The sequence below is a fragment of the Macrobrachium rosenbergii genome, chromosome 50, assembly GCF_040412425.1.
Source record: "Macrobrachium rosenbergii isolate ZJJX-2024 chromosome 50, ASM4041242v1, whole genome shotgun sequence".
Taxonomy (NCBI): Eukaryota; Metazoa; Arthropoda; class Malacostraca; order Decapoda; family Palaemonidae; genus Macrobrachium; species Macrobrachium rosenbergii.
The window spans coordinates 22,465,001-22,484,502 of NC_089790.1; the positions used below are offsets into that span (position 1 = coordinate 22,465,001).

The window sequence follows — 19,502 nt, forward strand, 5'->3', positions numbered from 1 at the left end:
TATATATATATATATATATATATATATATATATATATAGAAATCATCAACACACAATCACGTGTGGAACAGAAATAAATTTCTGACTCACGTCGGGATCGAACCCAGGTCTCTCAGGTGGAAAGCAAGGGCGTTATCCACTAGGCCATACAAGTCTAAAAGAAGTTGGAACCTTGGGTGCTCTAAGGTTCCAACTTCTTTTAGACTTGTATGGCCTAGTGGATAACGCCCTTGCTTTCCACCTGAGAGACCTGGGTTCGATCCTGACGTGAGTCAGAAATATATATATATATATATATATATATATATATATATATATATATATATATATATATATATATATATATATATATATATATATATATATATATATATATATATATATATATATATATACACATACATACACATATGCGAAGTTTTTATGCAGTCATATATTAGGCCCCAAAGAGCCCATTCAATCCAGTTTGCTGTATCTCGAGAATAACTTATTCACAAAATGAATCATGCATCATAAGCACATCTGCTCTGACCGTTGTAAACCCCGCGCACAAAGTGTTCGGCTGCAATGCGTTACAGATCCTTTATTGCTCATTCATTTGGTCTGATTTTTTTTAAATTGTGAACTGACAGGAAACGTGAGTTTTACTAAATTGAGTAAATGGCTGCATTTTATAATTTGCGAGAAAACCAGCTGGTCTATGACTATTAACCAGAATAAATTGATGTTTTCTGCTTTGGTTTGAAATCTGTTCTTATGAGGATTCAGTCTGCGGAAAGGCTAAGTTTTGTCTTCAAGTTTATTAATAATAGGATAGAAATTAAGAGAGGTCAAAACTATTTCACCATTAATTGTAATACAGAACAGAGTTCAAAGAATAATTAGAGGAACCAAAAAAGAAATATATCCAGAGTGATAACTACCGACAATATGTTTAGGTCAGAATATCATCTTTGGTAATGATAAAGAGTACAACTCCTCATTCGGTGAATAAACAAATGATCAAAGTAATTTATAAATTGCATAAGTGTTCAGTTAAGAAAGGGCCAGTACCCCAAACCATCGATGCTGATCACACAAACACAGCTCTGTGAAGAAATTTGCATTATCAAAAAGAATTTGCATTACCATAAAAAAATTGTATTAACATAAAGAATTTGCATTACCAGGAAGAAATTTACAGTGTCATAGAGAAATTTACATTACCATCAAGAATTTTCATTACCATAAAGAAATTTGCATTACCATAGAGAATTCGCATTACCATAAAGAAATTTGCAATACCAAAGAAATTTGTATTACTCTAAAGATTTGCATTATCGGAAAAAATTTGCATTACTGCGAAGAACTTTGCATTTCCAGAAAGAAATCTGCATTACCATAAAGAAATTTTACATTACCATGAAGAAATTTCCATTACCATGAAGAATTTGCATTACCATAAAGAAATCTACATTACCATAAAGAAATTTCCATTACCATGAAAAATTTGCATTACCATAAAGAAATCTGCATTACCACAAAGAAATTTCCATTACCATGAAGAATTCGCATTACCATAAAGAAATCTCCATTACCATAAAGAAATTTCCATTACCATACAAACCTATGTTGCAAAACCCACGACCAAAAGGCTGAATATGGAACAACTTACATTCAAAATTGAAATTGTTCGCATCGAACCGAGATTTCATTGTCCCATTATGGCAAATCTCATTCAGTTTTATTACATGCATCGACACTTCACGCGCAGAGACATTACAAATATGTTGCACCTCTGAAATGACGATATTGAAATTATTGAAAGTGAATATGCTCTAGGAAAAAAAACAAAACCCTACTGTGAATAAAATGAATAACATGAAATATATATATATATATATATATATATATATATATATATATATATATATATATATATATATATATATATACACACACATATATATAAACTATGTGTGTGTATGTGTATCTCGCAGAATGCGATTCATATGAACATAAAAGAATGATAATCCATATACCTACTATGGTATTAAGATTTTAAGTGTCTTAATCTGATGTTTTTGATAAATATAGCTTTATATTTCAGAATTATGGCCAGGTTTGCCATATTTTTAGATCTCATATAACCCAAAATGTTTGTAATCAGAGCATCGTTTTGAAATTGCGTACTGAGTAACTATATTTTATATGTGGGGGTGGGGGGATTAGAATATTATAATTGCGTCAATATTATCTCCATCATCTGTAGAATTCATATGGACCTATGACAGGTTGATAGCTTCGGAATGAAATTTGATATTCATTTTGCGTAGGGCCTCATTATGATAATGATCAAACAGAATATTCTGTCAATAACTTGAATTTCAAATGAAGGTACCGTCGATATCCGATTTATGATACGGGGTACCATTATAAGTATAGGTAAAATATATTTTTTTTGTTGGTGTTCCCTTTGCATTTCTGAGAACGAAGAATGAACATGATAATGTCCTAAACATATGTTCACAAATAACAGTTACTGAACCCTGATTCATAAATAAAATGTCAGAATACTTGAGACTAGTTTGTAACGACACGAAATCTGTTGGATGCATAGGTAGAATTTGCTGTTTTTAATATTCTACGAAGTATTTCCCGTAATCTGTGCATATCACAGCTTTCAACTTAATCCACAACCTTCATATTAAAACTGTGATTTCCATTATCGCTCGGCGTCAATGCCTTCTGAGTTCATTATACTAAAATGGCGTTGCAATCTTTACTCAGTTGACCTACTAAGAGGTCACAGTGCCGAGTCGGAATGGTAATTGGGTACCGTTGCTTTAAAAGCGTCTACACACGTTTTTGTTAGATTTTTCGATGCTCATACTGGCAGGTTTAATGGATGCATTGTTACACAAGGATACATGTTCATCTTCTCTAATATTCTTTCATTCTAATACAGTGTTTAGGATATTTTCAGTTTACCTCCCTGCACAGAGAGCTTACACGATATCAGGAATGACGTAATGCTTTGTCTCTAGAACTCTATAAAAGTTGGTTTTCGTTTTTTCCAGAATACGTGAATGGTAACTTCTTACGTAATGCTTATATTTCTTCTATTTCCTTTAAAAACTTGAGCTTACGAAATGGGAATTTCGAAAATGTCTCTATGGCTCAACCATAATTTATCGTAGGAAATAAAGTAAAGTAAAAATTTTGGTTAAATTTTGATAATGTCGGCATATTAATAGAATGTATTTAAATGTATACTAAACATATTTTTGGGTAAGTCAACCGTTTACCATATCCACCAGTTATTTTGTCCACTTTGTAATGTATTTTAATTATATAATTTCTCTTCTTACCAGGTAGTGTTGGAGAGTGCAGGACAAAAAAAAAAAAAATAACCTGGCGATAAAAAAAAAAAATAAGACGACAAAATCAAGAAACGTAAATAAGGTGGTAAGTGAAACAGAGTAACTTTCAGCGTGAAAAAATGCAAAATTAAACCGAAGTGGGGTTTAAACGAAACGAAGTGGCTCTTTGTAAAACTTAATACAGCCTTTAGGGAGTTGAATGATAAATATATGCATATATATATTTTTGGATATAAGCCAAGTAATACATGGCACTGCCGTAAGAGCGCAAATGGGAAAGGCCAACATAAAGGCAGGTCAGAGTGCCAGTTTCCATCAGTTTTGTAAATTATTGAAAAATGAGGGTATTTTCAGAGACCCCCAAAAATATTAAAATTGATATGTTCATCAGTTCCTATTACACTTACGCTGTACACAACACACCTACACAGACGTAATCACCCACAAACACGCACAAACACACACACACACACACACACACACACACATATATATATATATATATATATATATATATATGTGTGTGTGTGTGTGTATGTATATGTATACACACACACACATATGGTTACTGATATAATTATTGATATAATTATGAATCCCAAAATACAAAAGAACCTAGACTAAGCTATGAACGTGGTTAAATCAGTGGTGATTAACATATAGGAAGATGGATTATACGATGAAAAAAAATCATTCTTTCACTGCCCTTTCTCCTCATCCTTCAGACCTCAAGAAAACTGTAATCCTTCATTTCGTCATCTTTCGAATCAATGCCTGTTTTACTGATTCTCTTCAGAGGTCGCTCATTGCTGGTCTTCAGAATTCCTTGTTAAGGTAAAATCAATCTGCATATGGATGAGACATTAGGAAACAAGGCCGGAATCTTACTCCATATTGCTGTGGTTTATGAAAACGCAAAGCAGGAAAAAGAAGAGATGGTGATTATGCCAATGGAAAGTGAATTCTTGAAGGGATAAAAGATTTCCATTGAAAGCTAAAAATAGCAATGCGAGACCTTCATGTCGATCAAGAAATTTATTCTCCCCTTGTTGCTCTTCATCCGATTTTTCCTCTCTCTCTCTCTGTCTCTCTCGGTCTCTCTCTCTCTCTCTCTCTCAAGCAAAAAAAATCTCTCATTAAACTAAGAAACAGGAGTCGATGTCTCTCTCTCTCACTCAAGCAAAAAAAAAATCTCTCATTAAACTAAGAGACAGGAGTCGATCTCTCTCTCTCTCTCTCTCTCTCTCTCTCTCTCTCTCTCTCTCTCTCTCTCTCAAGCAAAAAAAACTCATTAAACTAAGAGACAGGGGTCGATGAAGGAGAGAGAGAGAGAGAGAGAGAGAGAGAGAGAGAGAGAGAGAGAGAGAGAGCATACGCATTAATTCCTCTACGTCTACTGCATTGCTGATGAGGCAATATCCATGACTGTCACCATTCATTTACATCGATGTGAATGAGAATTGCTTTATCATGTTGCGAGACCTGTTCCTGAAGGGATTTCTCACGAGTCACGACGGCGTTTTGGGTTTGATAATTGCGCCGAATTGAGTTCCCAAGTCGTGTTACGACCGATTGCATGCGTGCTACATTGCTGCAGTAGCAGTAATGCCAAAAACAAATGTCGCACGGTGACTGAGGGGGCCAGATTATCTTATTGCTTTTATTTAACATGTTTTTCTTTCAAGATTTAAATCGCCCGACGTCATCGGTGTGGAGTAACCAGTAATGTTTGACAAATTCTCTCTCTCTCTCTCTCTCTCTCTCTCTCTGGTCTGATGGTGGATTTATTTTATGCGTCTCAGATGGGAAAAGAGCAGTGAGGAAATTGGTGGTTCTGTAGTCACTCCTCTCGCATGTACCTGTGGTTAAACGTAAATGAAACATTGCTGTTGGCACCGGCTTTTCTTTCCTACTCGGAATTCGGATGCAAATGATTTCAGGTCACAGACGGACGTGGCATTTTCACACGGCGTTCAGTTCTGTTCCAATAAATGGCTTTTAGTAAAATATGCAGTAATTTGACCGCCGAGAAGGGAAAATTATCTGGTATACAGTTGCGAGATTCATAGGCCGACTCTCACGTTGGAATCTCTTGTCACTTTTTCACTTTGATCCCCCTTGTATACATATGTAGAAAGACAGATTAACGGACAGACAGACAGGCCCACACACACGCACACACACACGTATACGTACACACAGATGCCTCTTTAAAGGATAACGAATAATTTTGCAAAAGTTTTAAATAAGTTACTTTCGATTAATCTCAGTCACATTTTTCATTATACATTTTACCAGTGATTTTTGAGATAAAAGACTTACGCATGCTTACAGCTCTCTGAGGAGAAGTGAATCATTTCACTCCCAGTTATCTTCGTGTGATTTAACGAGCGCGTTTTCGATAAAGACAATCAACATATATTTTGTCTAGCTCTGAAAAACAAGTGTTGATGTGTGTATAATGTGTGTGGACTGTCAAGTGAAAGAATTCGCCAAGGAACTTCTTTTTAAGCAAATAGGTATGTGAATCAGAATGTGTGTGTGTGTGTGTGTGTGTGTGTGTGTGTGTGTGTGTGTAAGAGAGAGAGAGAGAGAGAGGACGTTAAAGACCTTGCTTCCCTAGGTGATGACATACTTGCCTCACCAGTGATACAGATTATAGGGTATGGGAGACGTGTCAGAAGGCAGCGAGTACCGTATTTTGCAGGGGAAAGGGAATAAAGACCTGAGAAGAGAGAGGGTGTCAGAATTAAGAAATGTATCACTGTAGTCTCTGAGCGAGTGTAAGGTGCTATTTTCCCCTGAGAGACGGGGTTATATCCCAGAGGGTATTAACCCTCCCAGAGTTCCTTGCCCTATACCCTGTATCAACGCTTGCTGCAACCAGGTATAGTCGACTAGCAAACCAGGTGGCTAATACACTGCTTATATCAAGAGAAGCAAAACGAATTTTCCCTTTTAAACCTCCAATTTTCGCTTTAGTTTGACGATTCTCTCTCTCTCTCTCTCTCTCTCTCTCTCTCTCTCTCTCTCTCTCTCTGTTAAACCGTACCACAATGGCCTCACAAATAAGAGATCTGGGTACAATCTCGCGAGAGGACGGAGCAACATCCCCCGGAAACTATTGTCTCTCTGCTAACTTGTATAATGAATTAAGTCACTGGAGGTTATTCGAAGATTATTTACCTGTGGCGCTCTCTCTCTCTCTCTCTCTCTCTCTCTCTCTCTCTCTCTCTCTCTCTCTCTCTGCTGTCACTTGCCACAGCCGTCTAATCACCAGGTACATACTTCACTGCGAAGGCCATCCATTGGGCACATACCCAATCGTTTCACCCTGTGGGATCGATCTCGCGTGACGAGGCTGAAACCACAGAACCATGAGGACATAATTGTTTATCTATTCTCCTTTATTTACGTGTAAGGTTTTACGAAATTTTGGAAATTTCCTTTTCATATGGGTTTCTGGCCTTACGAAATCTTCAGTTTTGCTCAAGTTGGCTCTAGTCGTCTAAGCATAGCTGGGAAAAAGAACGTCTGACGTTCAAAAACCTCTAACAGAATTCAACATTGCTTTTTTTTGTGACGTGGCAGTTATTCTTTTGTTTTTGTTTTCGGTCAGTCGGGACTTTGTAGTGACATCATCAGTGTTCTTCAGGGCGACTCAGGGAGGGAGGATGGACAACGTCAGTGACTTTCCTGGATTTATTGTCTGTTTTCTTCACGCCTTCGGCGTTTAAGCTTAGCAAAGGTATTCACTCCTGATTCTCTGTTTGTTTTCATATTAAAATTGTGTGAGTAAGTATCTAGTGTTCAAATCATGAAGTGGAAATTTGATGTTGACGTGTAACTCAGGTAATAACCTTTACTGTCATCGACCAACTGCAGGTTCTCCCGTAGGGGGTTAGTGCTGTCAGTGTATCTCACGAGGTACACTGTAGGCATTACTTAAGGTTCTTTGCAGCGTCCCTTCGGCCCCTAGTTGCGACATTTTTCATTCCTTTTACTGTACCTCCGTTCACCTCCTCGTTCTTCCTTCTTGCTATCCAATCTCTCCTAACAATTGATTCATAGTGCAACTGCGAGGTTTTCCTGTTACACCTTTCAAACCTTTCTACTGTCAATTTCCGTTTCAGTGCTGAATGACGCCATAGGTCCCAGCGCTCGGCATGTAGCCTAAATTCTACATCCCATTCCATTCCAACTACAGGTGCTGATCACACACACCTGCGTGTACTCTCGCCTACTAGTGGCAGATGTTAGAGGAACTTGGTTAGCATATAACCGAATTAGCACAACTTGACCCAGCGATATAGAGACAGTGTTGTCAAAGTGTCACTGGTTGTATTTCAATACGTTGTTGGGAGGTGTGACCTGGAATGAATCATCTGCGTTGCAGTTTCATTTGAAGTTTATGCCAGTGTCTTAGCTGTTAAGTTCAACGGCTGAACATTTTCTTAAGAGTTGTGTCATTACTGCTTAAAAAAATTTTTAAGATGGTGACCTTTGGGATAATGTTCGTTTCCGGCCCGAACATCCCTACTCGATTTTTTATTATATCTTGAGAATCTTCATTAAAAATTAAAACAAAATATTCTTTATACACAATTCTTGCAAACTAAGTTTCAATTTTGCAAAATGCGCCCAGGGACATTTGAAGGGACATTTGATCCCCCAGGGGCTAGTACTAAACACGGCGAAATACTTTTGACCAACCCATGGGCTAGTACTAAACACGTGTTTAGTACTAGCCCTCTTGTGGAATTGGAGTTTGGACCGGAAACCAACTTTTACCGACCTTTGAACTAGTGTGATTGTGTTGGTGCTACATTTTCAATATGAATATTCTTCGGTAAGGAATAGTTAAGTAAATGTAGGAAATAAACGTGCTATTACTAATCTAAAGCTACGTGCAGATTTGCCAGGTTGCAAAAACTGTGGTACTTTGCGAAACCAAAGGTGTTCCCATTTTATAACTTCAAAACTGATGTAGGCTGCAACCTAGGTTGTAACTTTGTAGGGGTGGTTTTGGTAATATGCATAAAGGAAATTTCTTGATTATTACCTTACTAAAACAATTCACCGGAAAAAATTCGTCCGGGAAAAAACTTCGCCCTGGAAAAAAATTGGTCCAGGAAAAAAAATTTGTCCAGGACAAAAATTTGCACAGGAAAAAAAATTTGTCCAGGAAAAAAAATTGTCTAGGAAAAAAATTCGCCCAAGGGAAAAAATTTGTAAAAAAAAAAAATTGTCCAGCCAAAAAAAAAAATATATTGTCCAGTTCTGGTTTGGATAGTTAAAAAGGAAGTTCCACTGTTCATGATGAAAGTGTAATTCAAGTAAATTGTCGTCATAAGTATCCGTATAATAACTCGCATTATATCCGTATAGTAACTCTTATTACAGTTACAAGTAAATTTGGTAGACGGCAGGAGAAATGTCTTTGGAGAATACAGGAATTAAAAGCCTGATCATATTATCCGAGTAACGCCTGGGATAAAGTTACACTTATCCTTTAGTATTGAAATACAGGGTTGAATCATAACTCAGTTCTTGACTGCACCACAACAAATGAGTGACAGTTTCATTGTCCCATAGTATCCATATAGCCTAAGAAATTGTACGTAGCAATTTGTAATGTAGGTTAATTATCTCTCTTTGCAGACAAGGCTACGTCTCACAGTTAATGATCGGTTCGCTTCACGTCGTTTCAATATATCCATAAAGACGATTCGATGCAACTCAAGGTCTTAAGTTATTATCTCAGTTGGATAAAAAAAAAAAACAAAGTTTTGACTAATTACGTCACGATGCATTACATTACTCTTCTGTCTCTTTGAGAACTAAATTCAGATATGGTATTTGATAAACCAGTAACCCCAATCGTTTAACAGATAACCGAGGGATTTTCCTCAGCAAAGCAACGGTATTGTGGGATATTATTGCAAATCTCTTGAATTAATCACCATCGTTCGATTAGGTTCTAGGAACAGCTCAGTTAAGTGTGTCATTAAGTACTTTGCCATTTGTTGTAAATTTAAATCTGAAATTCTATAGATCAAGATGATTATAGCATTATAGATTTAGAATCATGAGATAAACCCGTTACATTAATTAGTATTAGTATATCAGAATCCCGACATTAATTAGAGTAAGAAAACTGAAAAATTACCAATTTGTTAGTAATAGAATGTACAAGTTATACGAATTACATAAACTTCCAAATAAATGCCCGTGTACTGCCTATCCATATAAACCAAAAGCTTCAGTTTTATTAAAAAAAACTTGTCAATGTTTTTAAAAAAATCAAATTCTAGCGTTAGAATCACTTTATTAGGAAAGTCTTGAGTTGTATCAAATTGCATTAACTGATGTGTCAAAACGGCTTCAGTTTATACCGAACTCCTTGATAGCAAACCAACATCAAAATATGGAAATTAATATCTCTGAGGAATGGGATTCAGCCTGAACACTGAAATCGGTAAGTTTATGGATTATGAATATTAATTTTTTGCATGGTTTGGTAGTCTTTGAAAGGTCATTACCGTGACTTCTTAAGCTCATTGTTAACTAAAGGTCGACACGTACGCAAAAACTCTACATTATGAAGACAAATGAACGAATAATTTTCGCCATAAACAGTGAGGATATTGAAGGTTTAAATATAGATTATATTTACAGGTGCGGAGCTAGATTTTGGACATAGGTTAGTAAAGGTTATATTTAACTCTCTATTGGAGTATTATACAAGATAATACAAACGTGATTATGGTCAAGGACTGTATCCTAATAGTATTTTTTTTTAGCATATAATGTAGTCTATAACACAAAATATATTGATTCTTTAAGACAGCTGACTCCCCTTAGAACTGAGCCTGTGTCTTGGTTTGCTCTGTAGAACATTTTAATTCGGCTACTTTTCACTCTTTAAGTTATCAGGGAGTCCCTTTGAGAATTAGGAACAAGAAAATGATGAGAAAATCTTGGGTTTGGAATCTCATAAGCTCCTCAGAATAGCAGGACTATTGCAGTGAAGTTCAGTATTTAACGTAGGTTCTCGTGAAGGTACCCTTACAAACATTCCTTACATTACTAACCAGAGTTAGACACCATAGTAGTTTTTTTGGCGCTTTACCGCAATTAGAGGACTGTCAGCATTGTGTAAAGACAGCATCTTAATACCTTCTGATCTCCCTCAGTATATTGGCTAAGTGGTATAGACCCTCCTCCATCTGTAATACTGTTAATACATCCCACAACCCACCCTACTTGTTACTGCTCATCTGTTAGGGAACTTCAATTACATTTTCAGTGACACTTCTTGCCTACTGTATACCCAGCAAACTTGACTCCTCCACGAATGGCAGCCTTTCAAACACAAAATATAGCCGAGTTTTCAACAAGGGCAGGACAACTTTCAGCTACATCAGTATTAGGCCTACTGGTGTTCCCGAATTTTCATGAAAAGACAGAGGATCTTGGGTCTATCAGTTCGCGACATAGGCTTACAGCATTTTTTGTCAAGATTTTTAGCCTCCAAGTACTGTTCTTGGTCTAATTCCCCCGTTAGTGTTAAGGTTTGATTCAACTAATCTATAATAATAAATAATTTCGTTTCTCAGGTCTCTTGGTGGTATGGAGCACTGGTCGTGTCAAATCTACAGGAAGCAGCTTAAAGTTTAGAATGGTAAGGAAGTGTGTATATCACTTTCTGTCAATTCAAAGACAGAGCAGCAACAGCTGATACAAATGAATACAGTTGATTTTCTGTTCGCTGATCTAGTTCTTATTAAAAATAAAGACAACATATTGATGATAAAGCTTAGAGATTACACATGGTAAAGAACACTAACATGTTGCAGGGTATTAAGACTGGACGTCCTAAATATTTGAAAGACTTGTGCGCATTATACAGCCAACGGATGGAGTCTACATAAAACTAGCTACAGCTGGTTGCAAGGTTTTTCAGTCAAGCTGGTTTTAGAGCCTTCAAGTTTGCAGACCCAAGATTGTACAATAATAGCCCACTTGACATCAGTTGGGTCTGAAAACATCAAGTATTCCAAGAAAAAATTGAAGACTTTATTTTCTGAGCGTTTTAACGGAGTGGATTTGACAATTAATATAAAAATAGACGTGGCTCTCAAAATATCTCTGTACTATTGTGTAAATATTCTTTCGGTGGAGTAGCACAGGCGAAATAGAAGCCAGTAATAACTGGAGAGGAACCGGCAATTACATAATGACGTTTAAGGTAGTATAGTAGAGTATTTTGCTATGCATATGTTTTGTAAAAAAAAAAAAAAAAAAATGTGAATTCTGAAAGGACGAGGTGCTCTTTGATTTAAAAATTAATGAATTTTGTGAAATTGTTGAAAGGTTTTACAAGGCCATACTCAGGCCTAAGTAATATTTTTTTAACCATAAGTCTTTTCCTCTGACAGATGCTTTCGGCTTCAAAGGGGATTACCATCCTGGTTCTCTGGGATTCGTATTAGGATGAGTTGCTAGTCCTGTGCTGTATTCCATTTGGTTGCAACTCACTACAGTTGAATATCTGCCAGATGAGCAACTGACTGCTTTGGTCAACAAGAGGACAATGGATTTTTCAAGAAAAAGAGCCACAAACGTCTCTATCTCTGGTCTAGACTCTACATGGTAAGGTGGGGTCGTTAATCATCCCTGCCAGTTCTTAGTGAGATTTGCAATGCAGACCTACCTTGGTAGCATTAATAATTACTGTTGCTGAGATGAAATGGAATAGCAGAATGATAACTTTGATACAACACTGTAGACTGGTTGTAGCTAATTACGTCGTATTTCAATAGCTTGTATATGGTGACAAGACCTCAATTTTCCATGATGCAATTAACTTTTTTCTCGTTCTTCAGGTGATCTACAGCATAAGAGTTCCTGTAGGACGTAATTTACGAAGTTTGTAGAAAATACCCACAAAGAAGCTGCGTATCACCGTAATAATGGTAAGTGTTTAATGAACATGGAGTCTGGCATTTGACAAGTACTCTGAAAGAAAGGGCTAATAGTGAGACCGATGAACTGCTTTGTTTTTCTGAAAATCATTTAGCAAACCAGGGAGTGCTTGGAGAGTTTAAGACTGACCAGAGAGGGGTGGGGCATTGCTGGTTCCAGTAAATTTCGCCAGATTATTTGAAAATATTACAGTCGTTTCAAACAAATTGTATTCAGTCCAGCTGGTAATAACAATAATTAACACACACGTATATGTAACTATAATTCTTATTTTCAATTTGACACTAAGAAGCTCCTGCCAACTGCAGTTTACTTTGTAATCAAAAGTTTAAATTATATCACCATTTACTGTAGCTGTGACAAGATAGGACTTCACTGTTTTGTCCTTAATCAATAAAACTACTAACGTTCAACACTGAGTTAAAAATACCTATCTTATCCGAGCATGGGGCCTGGTTTAGCTAATGAAACCCTTCTTTTAATATTTCATAAGCAGAGATATCCTAAGGTTAACTTGATGTAATTTTTCCTTGCTCTTTCAGGAACTGCACGTTTGGCAACCTAAATATCAAACATTCAAAGAATATCAAAAGATTCATATACGACAAGCATTCTAAGAATATATATTACAAGATTCTGCCACTACAAGCACTCGAAGGTCATTGCAAGATCCTGCAAAACAAACATTCTTCTGTACCTATGTTCTTATCAGACATATATAATTTGTCATTGTAATGACTACTAACGAATGTGAACTCAAGTTGAATATTAGCTATTAGGTGTTTAAATACGGTTCAGGATACATAATTTTTACCTGAGTGTATTAAAAGCTTAATATCAAAATGTTTCGGACACAATTTTTACGCAAAGTTATTAAAAATTTAATTTGAGGAATTCAGTGCATTTCTAGAAAATTATCATTTAGGCACCTGTCGATTTACAAGTCATTAGGTGGATTAGGATATTTAGTTCACGTAGTTATTCTAAAGGTCCTTTTAGTTTAGTAGCAGCAGTCTGGTGGCTCTTTATGTTTCAGTTTAATACTTAAACCATAATGGAGTACAGTTTGTATTTTCTACATAAAATCCTTAGGAGGAAAATATCAGCTGTCAGGCAGTCTAGGAAGTTGTACTGTTCTAATATCAGGTAGTCCGATAAGCTTCACCATAAATCTATACCACAGCATCAGGTATCAGGTGACCTTGCATTGTGCCATATATTTTCCCGTATTTCTTAATATTACTGATGATTAGGTTAGCTTTCCATAGCTGTACAATATTTATCTCATATTGACATGGTCAGCAAATAACACTTAACTGCTTGCAGTGAGTTGTGCTTAAGTTCATGCTACATTATTATGAAGTAATTCTGATTATTTTCAGTATTTTTCGATTAAGTCGTTTTAACTACTAACTGGTAGTTCACTGGTTATTAGGATTAGGTTTCACTGATGTTTCATAGAAATATTTTTGTGGTAAAGTAAGTATACCCTAGTTTAACCAGACCACTGAGCTGAGTAACAGCTCTCCTAGGGCTGGCCCGAAGGACTAGATTTATTTTACGTGGCTAAGAACTAGTTGGCTACCTAGCAACGAGACCTACAGCTTATTGTGGAATCCGAACCACATTACAACGAGAAATGAATTTCTATCACCAGAAACAAATTCCTCTAATTCTTCATTGGCCGGTTGGAGAATCGAACGGGAGTCCAGCAAAGTGCTAGCTGAGAACGATACCGACTCGTCCAATGAAAAACTTTTTTTTTTTTTTTTTTGTGGTACCAAGAGAGTTGTTCAGAGAAAGTGAACTTGCGAGGTATTACCCATGTACAGCAGAACAGCATTTTTTGGCAAAATTGCAAATAGTGACCGACAGGTTTTCTTTATGTTAGCGTTACAGATACTGCCAAGTTTTCCATTATGGTAGGGACTTAGTCAAAACCTCCATTACATTAGCTTCCATTATGGTAGGGACTTAGTCAAAACCTCCATTACATTAGTTTCCATTATGGCAGGGACTTAGCCAAAACCTCCATTACATTAGTTTCCATTATGGTAGGGACTTGGTCAAAACCTCCATTACAATCTTCGTACCTTTACTGCCAGGTTGCTGCAATGATTGAGTTTTATAAAGAAGTTCACAATGAGTTTTTGTTTTTCAGTAGATTGCAGGTCTTGTATTATTGTTATATTACGTTAGCATTGGTACTTATATTTAGAAATTAGGTATATCATAAATAGAAGTATTTACAGTTTATGTTCCAGTTAGGAAATATTTTGTTACATAGTTTATCAATTTGTCTCATATTTTTTGACAAAATATGCAACAATTTTCAAGTGAATAAATAATAGTCTCTTAACTTTGTACAAGGTTTGTCACGAACATAATACATTTGGGTAAATATTAGATACATGCTAATTAAAAATGGGTACTGTAAGGGGTATCTTGGCATCTCTGCATATTTCAAGACACCGTTGCTTGTGACAGTTCCATCTATGAACTGTTATTTTAAGGCGAGTTTGATATTCTTGGCAGAGGTATTGTAGACATCTGATTTAAAACTTAAATTCAAGTTAAATGAGCTATCGTTGACTCAAATTACAAAAGCTACTCTGTTTCCTATTGTTAACAAGGGTTATAGGTATATGAAGTAATAATCCAACTCAAATTGAATTTGCTGCTTTAAGGGGAGTTTGGTTAAGCTGACTTTGATATCTTAGGTATATATGAATACGAAGGAAATTCAAATTCAAAATTCCATTAAGTAGCCATATAAGGTATAAGTTATTTCTGGCCACTAACGAAATTTCGAATAATAATCAGAAGTAATTCAGGTCAGTGATTGTTGTTGCATATTCTTAAGGGCATATTCTAATTACTTTTGCTCTGTAAACGTACATGATTTAGGATATTAAATATTTATTCGATTTTGCAGGTTTTGTAATTTTTTTTAACTCCCTATGCCTCAGTGATGCCAAGATACTCCTTACAGTATCCATTTTTAATTAGCTTGTATCTAATATTTACCCAAGTGTATCATGTTCATGACAAACCCTGTACAAAGTTAAGAGACTATTTATCATGCTTATTGTGCTAACATGTTTCATGTACAGTAATTCCTATTGAATTTCAGTAATATGATAAGATTTCTATAAGCTCTTAATTAATTGTTCAAAAGTAACTTTAAAATTTACATACTATGAAAATTTTGTAATATCAAATTGTATATTCATTTATTGTACAAGGGACTTCTGTATTTCTACTTTGTTCAGTTCTCATATTGTCTTAACCATAATTTTGTAAGGAGAGGTAACAAGAATCATTGTTAATTGGTTCGAGATATGATAAAGCCAGGATGAAAATAAGCTCAGTTCTGGTAAAACCAAATAATTCCATAAAACTGTAGTTATTCCTTTGTAACAGTCTAGGTTTGAGGATTTTCTAATCAAAGATTAATGAGCTATACAGATAGTCCCAAATGGCCTAGGTCAGCATATATCTGAAGTACTATAATCCTTTGTAATGTTGTTAGCCATAGAAACAAGGATTGAAGGATTTCTCTTAATTTATATGAATGGTTTGGAAATTGTTTCTGCTTCCCCCTCTCTCCATTCCATTCTCACTAAAGTTTTTTGAAGATCCTAGACACACACAATTCATTCAAGGGTATTTCTTCAGTCTCCTTTATAAGGTTCAGGATACAGACGCATGAAAGTTTATAGTAAGACTTGGAAACTATAGCATTCCTCACCTTTTGCATTGTACCATCAGTCCTCCTCATTTTCCACGTGGCAAAAGCAGTTCCAGTCACCATTATACCCTTAGCAGCAGTTAGGCTTTAATAACCGCAGTCTCTCTCTCTCTCTCTCTCTCTCTCTCTCTCTCTCTCTCTCTCTCTCTCATTTGTTTCAATGAAACTGTCTTTGTTTGCTGAGGAACCCCTATTCACTTTATGCAGACAAACTTCTTTCACATTAACCCAGTTTGGCCCATCCTTTCTTGCTTTGCTGAAACAGCACAGTGCCTGCTGTGCTTTAAGGTTTTGCATGCCTTATGAAGTATCATTTAATTCTACAGATACTGCTGAAGCTTTCCCATAGACTGTAAATGCCATCTTGCTTTAGAAGTCTTACACACATCAGTGTTTTACTGAAGCCCCTTACGCACACATTGAAAGTGGTTTGGTTGTTACATCTCCACACAAGGACAGAAGTTGCTCCGCTCTTAGTATTTTAGCTATTTTACTCATATCACTTTTACTCTTAACATTTTTACTCTTAAATTTTCACTCTCCTAACATTCTCACTCAAAAGACCCTCACACCTGACATTCTTAGCTGTAGTTCTATAATCACAGATATTTGGATCCGAGGTTGTTAGGGTATAAAATTTAGGTATATCTGTGTGTGTCAGGATATTTGTGTTCGTAACCAAATTCTTAAGTGAATTCTGAAGTTTTTTTTCTAAATTTTGATTAGTTCATGTTTTGTAATGTGACTTGAGATTTTCATTTTATCTTATTTTTGAGACGGGGAGCTTTTCGTTTTTAGTTGTAAGGGCAAAGTGAGAACTAGAGCAGTGTCTGTAAACATTAATCTATAAAACTGAATAGATAAAAAGACTATGGATAATAGTTATTAGATGACAAGCTGAAGTATAGAAGTCCTCATATATACATGTACACTGTGTAGCTAGATAAAAATGGAAAGAACTTATAATAATAAAGAACTCCCTGGGGTCAGCATTGCAGTGCTCCGGGGAGGGAGTGTCCTCAGCAGGAGGTATAACCAGTCAGTTTTCAGCTTCAAAGCAGACTCAAATGGTTGTTTTCTAAGCTGACAGTTGATTACCGAGATGGTGAAAGCCTCTTCAGTAGATACTTACCTTGTGATATCCCAGATGGTTTCCCATTTTCTATGTTACTGTTGAAGCATGGCAGACTTTTTCAAGTGTAAAATTACTGTTTACATGGAGTTACGGAGGGTAGGGGTTGTGGTAAGGTAAATACGGAGACAAGCTTGAGCTTACACTCTTTTATGGCTGTATTTGTATATGCTGGCGTGACATGTAGTGTCTTATCTGGGATAGTGACCCCGTAGATTTTTACGGCCAGAATTTTGTATCAAACTTGCATAATTGCCCCCCTCAAAAAACCTAGTTCATTTTTTCTATGAAGGCATATAAGTATATCTATGGTGTGTATGCATTTCGACATTTTGTTTTTGCTTTTTCTTTTGAGATTTCATGTAGGATTTTCTCCCACGTTTTGTTACAGTAACTGAGTTATATATTTGATATTGTAGAAAACGAAAGAAAATAAGCAAGAGGCTGTGGTTGTGATATGTTTATGTATATATATCATACATACATATATATATATATACATATAATGTATGTATATACATATGTATATATATATATATATATATATATATATATATATATATATATATATATATATATATATATAAATAAATATTTTGAATGTATTAACCTTTTCATAGCTGGCTTTGTTGATGACAGAATTGTTGCTTTGAAGCTGTGTAAAAATTTACTTGTAAATATTTGTGGACAGGGTTATTTGATCGGTCTTCAGAGGTATTTATGCATAAGATTGTCTTATCTTTATTATAGATAAATGACTAAAATTACTTTCCATAGTTAGGGTAAAAATATTCTATATGCACGGCTTTAAATTCTTTAGTTAATTTCTAAGAAAATCTCAATTCAGGGAAATTTTTATTCTGAATTGTCACATTTTACTTATAAGTTATTTAATGGATTCCGTTGTTTACAATACTGTTTCCTGACCTAGTTCGTGTTATTTTGGTGATATAATAGGAAGCATTATAACTTGTAGAGCATCATTACTAAGATATTGGATTTGACTGACTGTATCAAGTTCCTTTTAATTTTTTTTTAACAGTGACTCACATGAGACTGTCTCACAATATTCTTTTTAATCATTGGATACAATCTATATTCGACTAGATGTTTTAAAAGATATAGAGTAAGTTTATTAAACCATTTAGAAACTTGAAAGTTATCCTTTTGGTCTGGCTGAAAACAATACTTTTAATTATATTTCGGACACATGCCGTCGTCTCAAAAGGGGGTACCAGCTTGGGGCTTAAACACCTTTTCGTCTTAGGCTGACATTTCATTCGTGCAATTGACATAAAGAAAGGATAAATACCACAAAAGCCATTTTTTTTAGAATTCTGTGTGAGACCCTTTCAAGTTCATGACATCGTCAGTTATTAGACAAAAACGGGTGTAAGTTAATCCTGGAGGAATTTTGATAGAAGTCTGTGGCTTAGAATTGATAGAAACAAAACTATCTGCTAAGTCTTTTAACAAGATAAAATGTAATGATGTGGCTTTACAGAAAGAGATGCTTGGATTATGAGGCTAGGCTGTCTGAGGTAATAACCAGACTTCACTGAATGCAAAAGATGATTTTTGGAATAATGGTTTTCCCCAGTCATTTAATAGAATGAGGAAACTGTCCTCATTTTTAGGTTACCCTGTTGAAAGAAGATTTCAATAATATGATAAATGCTGTGTAAGACGTTAGTGAATAAGTGCTGTGGTAAAGCTAGTTGCCATTTCCTTCAGAAGTTACAGAAACCTTAAGAGTGAATGTTATAAATGTTTACGTCAGTTCATGATGCTTAATGAACGTCAGATGTTCACAGGTATCCTCTGCATGTTTTTAGACAGCGGAATGTTTATTGATTTACTGAAGTTTGTGTTGGCCCTTAGAACTAGAGATCTATGCCCTTGTTGTGAGGTGGTTATGTAATGGTGCTACCGTTTTCGGTCATTTTATCGCTTGGAGAATCTGTGGTGTTTAGATGAATAACTGGCATAGCTTTAACATTGTTCCATAATGATCTTGGCTGCCTTACTAAGCCGTGGTAACTTCAGAAGTTACTAGAATATCAACTGACTATACAATTACGATACCTGATCTTGGGTAACTTGAATTAAGACACTGATCATGATGTAAGTTAGGAATTTTCCTGGTTTTTACACTGATGTGCAGCTTACCTTCCAGGATGTAAGTGGATCTTTGTAGAAGTTTTATAAGTTTGACCTTTAGAATTTTAGTATAAAGGTAGAGGTTGATCATATCTATGCAGATCCAGGT

General features: G+C 35.6%; 1 long non-coding RNA gene across 1 annotated transcript; it reads left to right on the forward strand.

Annotated features, from left to right (window-relative positions):
- The first annotated feature begins 6,979 nt into the window (after positions 1-6,979).
- On the forward strand, positions 6,980-13,859 carry LOC136832744 (uncharacterized). The gene is made up of 7 exons (XR_010851304.1): positions 6,980-7,110; positions 9,024-9,840; positions 10,982-11,046; positions 11,222-11,613; positions 11,804-12,022; positions 12,251-12,340; positions 12,893-13,859. It is a non-coding gene; the product is annotated as an uncharacterized lncRNA (long non-coding RNA).
- Positions 13,860-19,502: the final 5,643 nt, after the last annotated feature.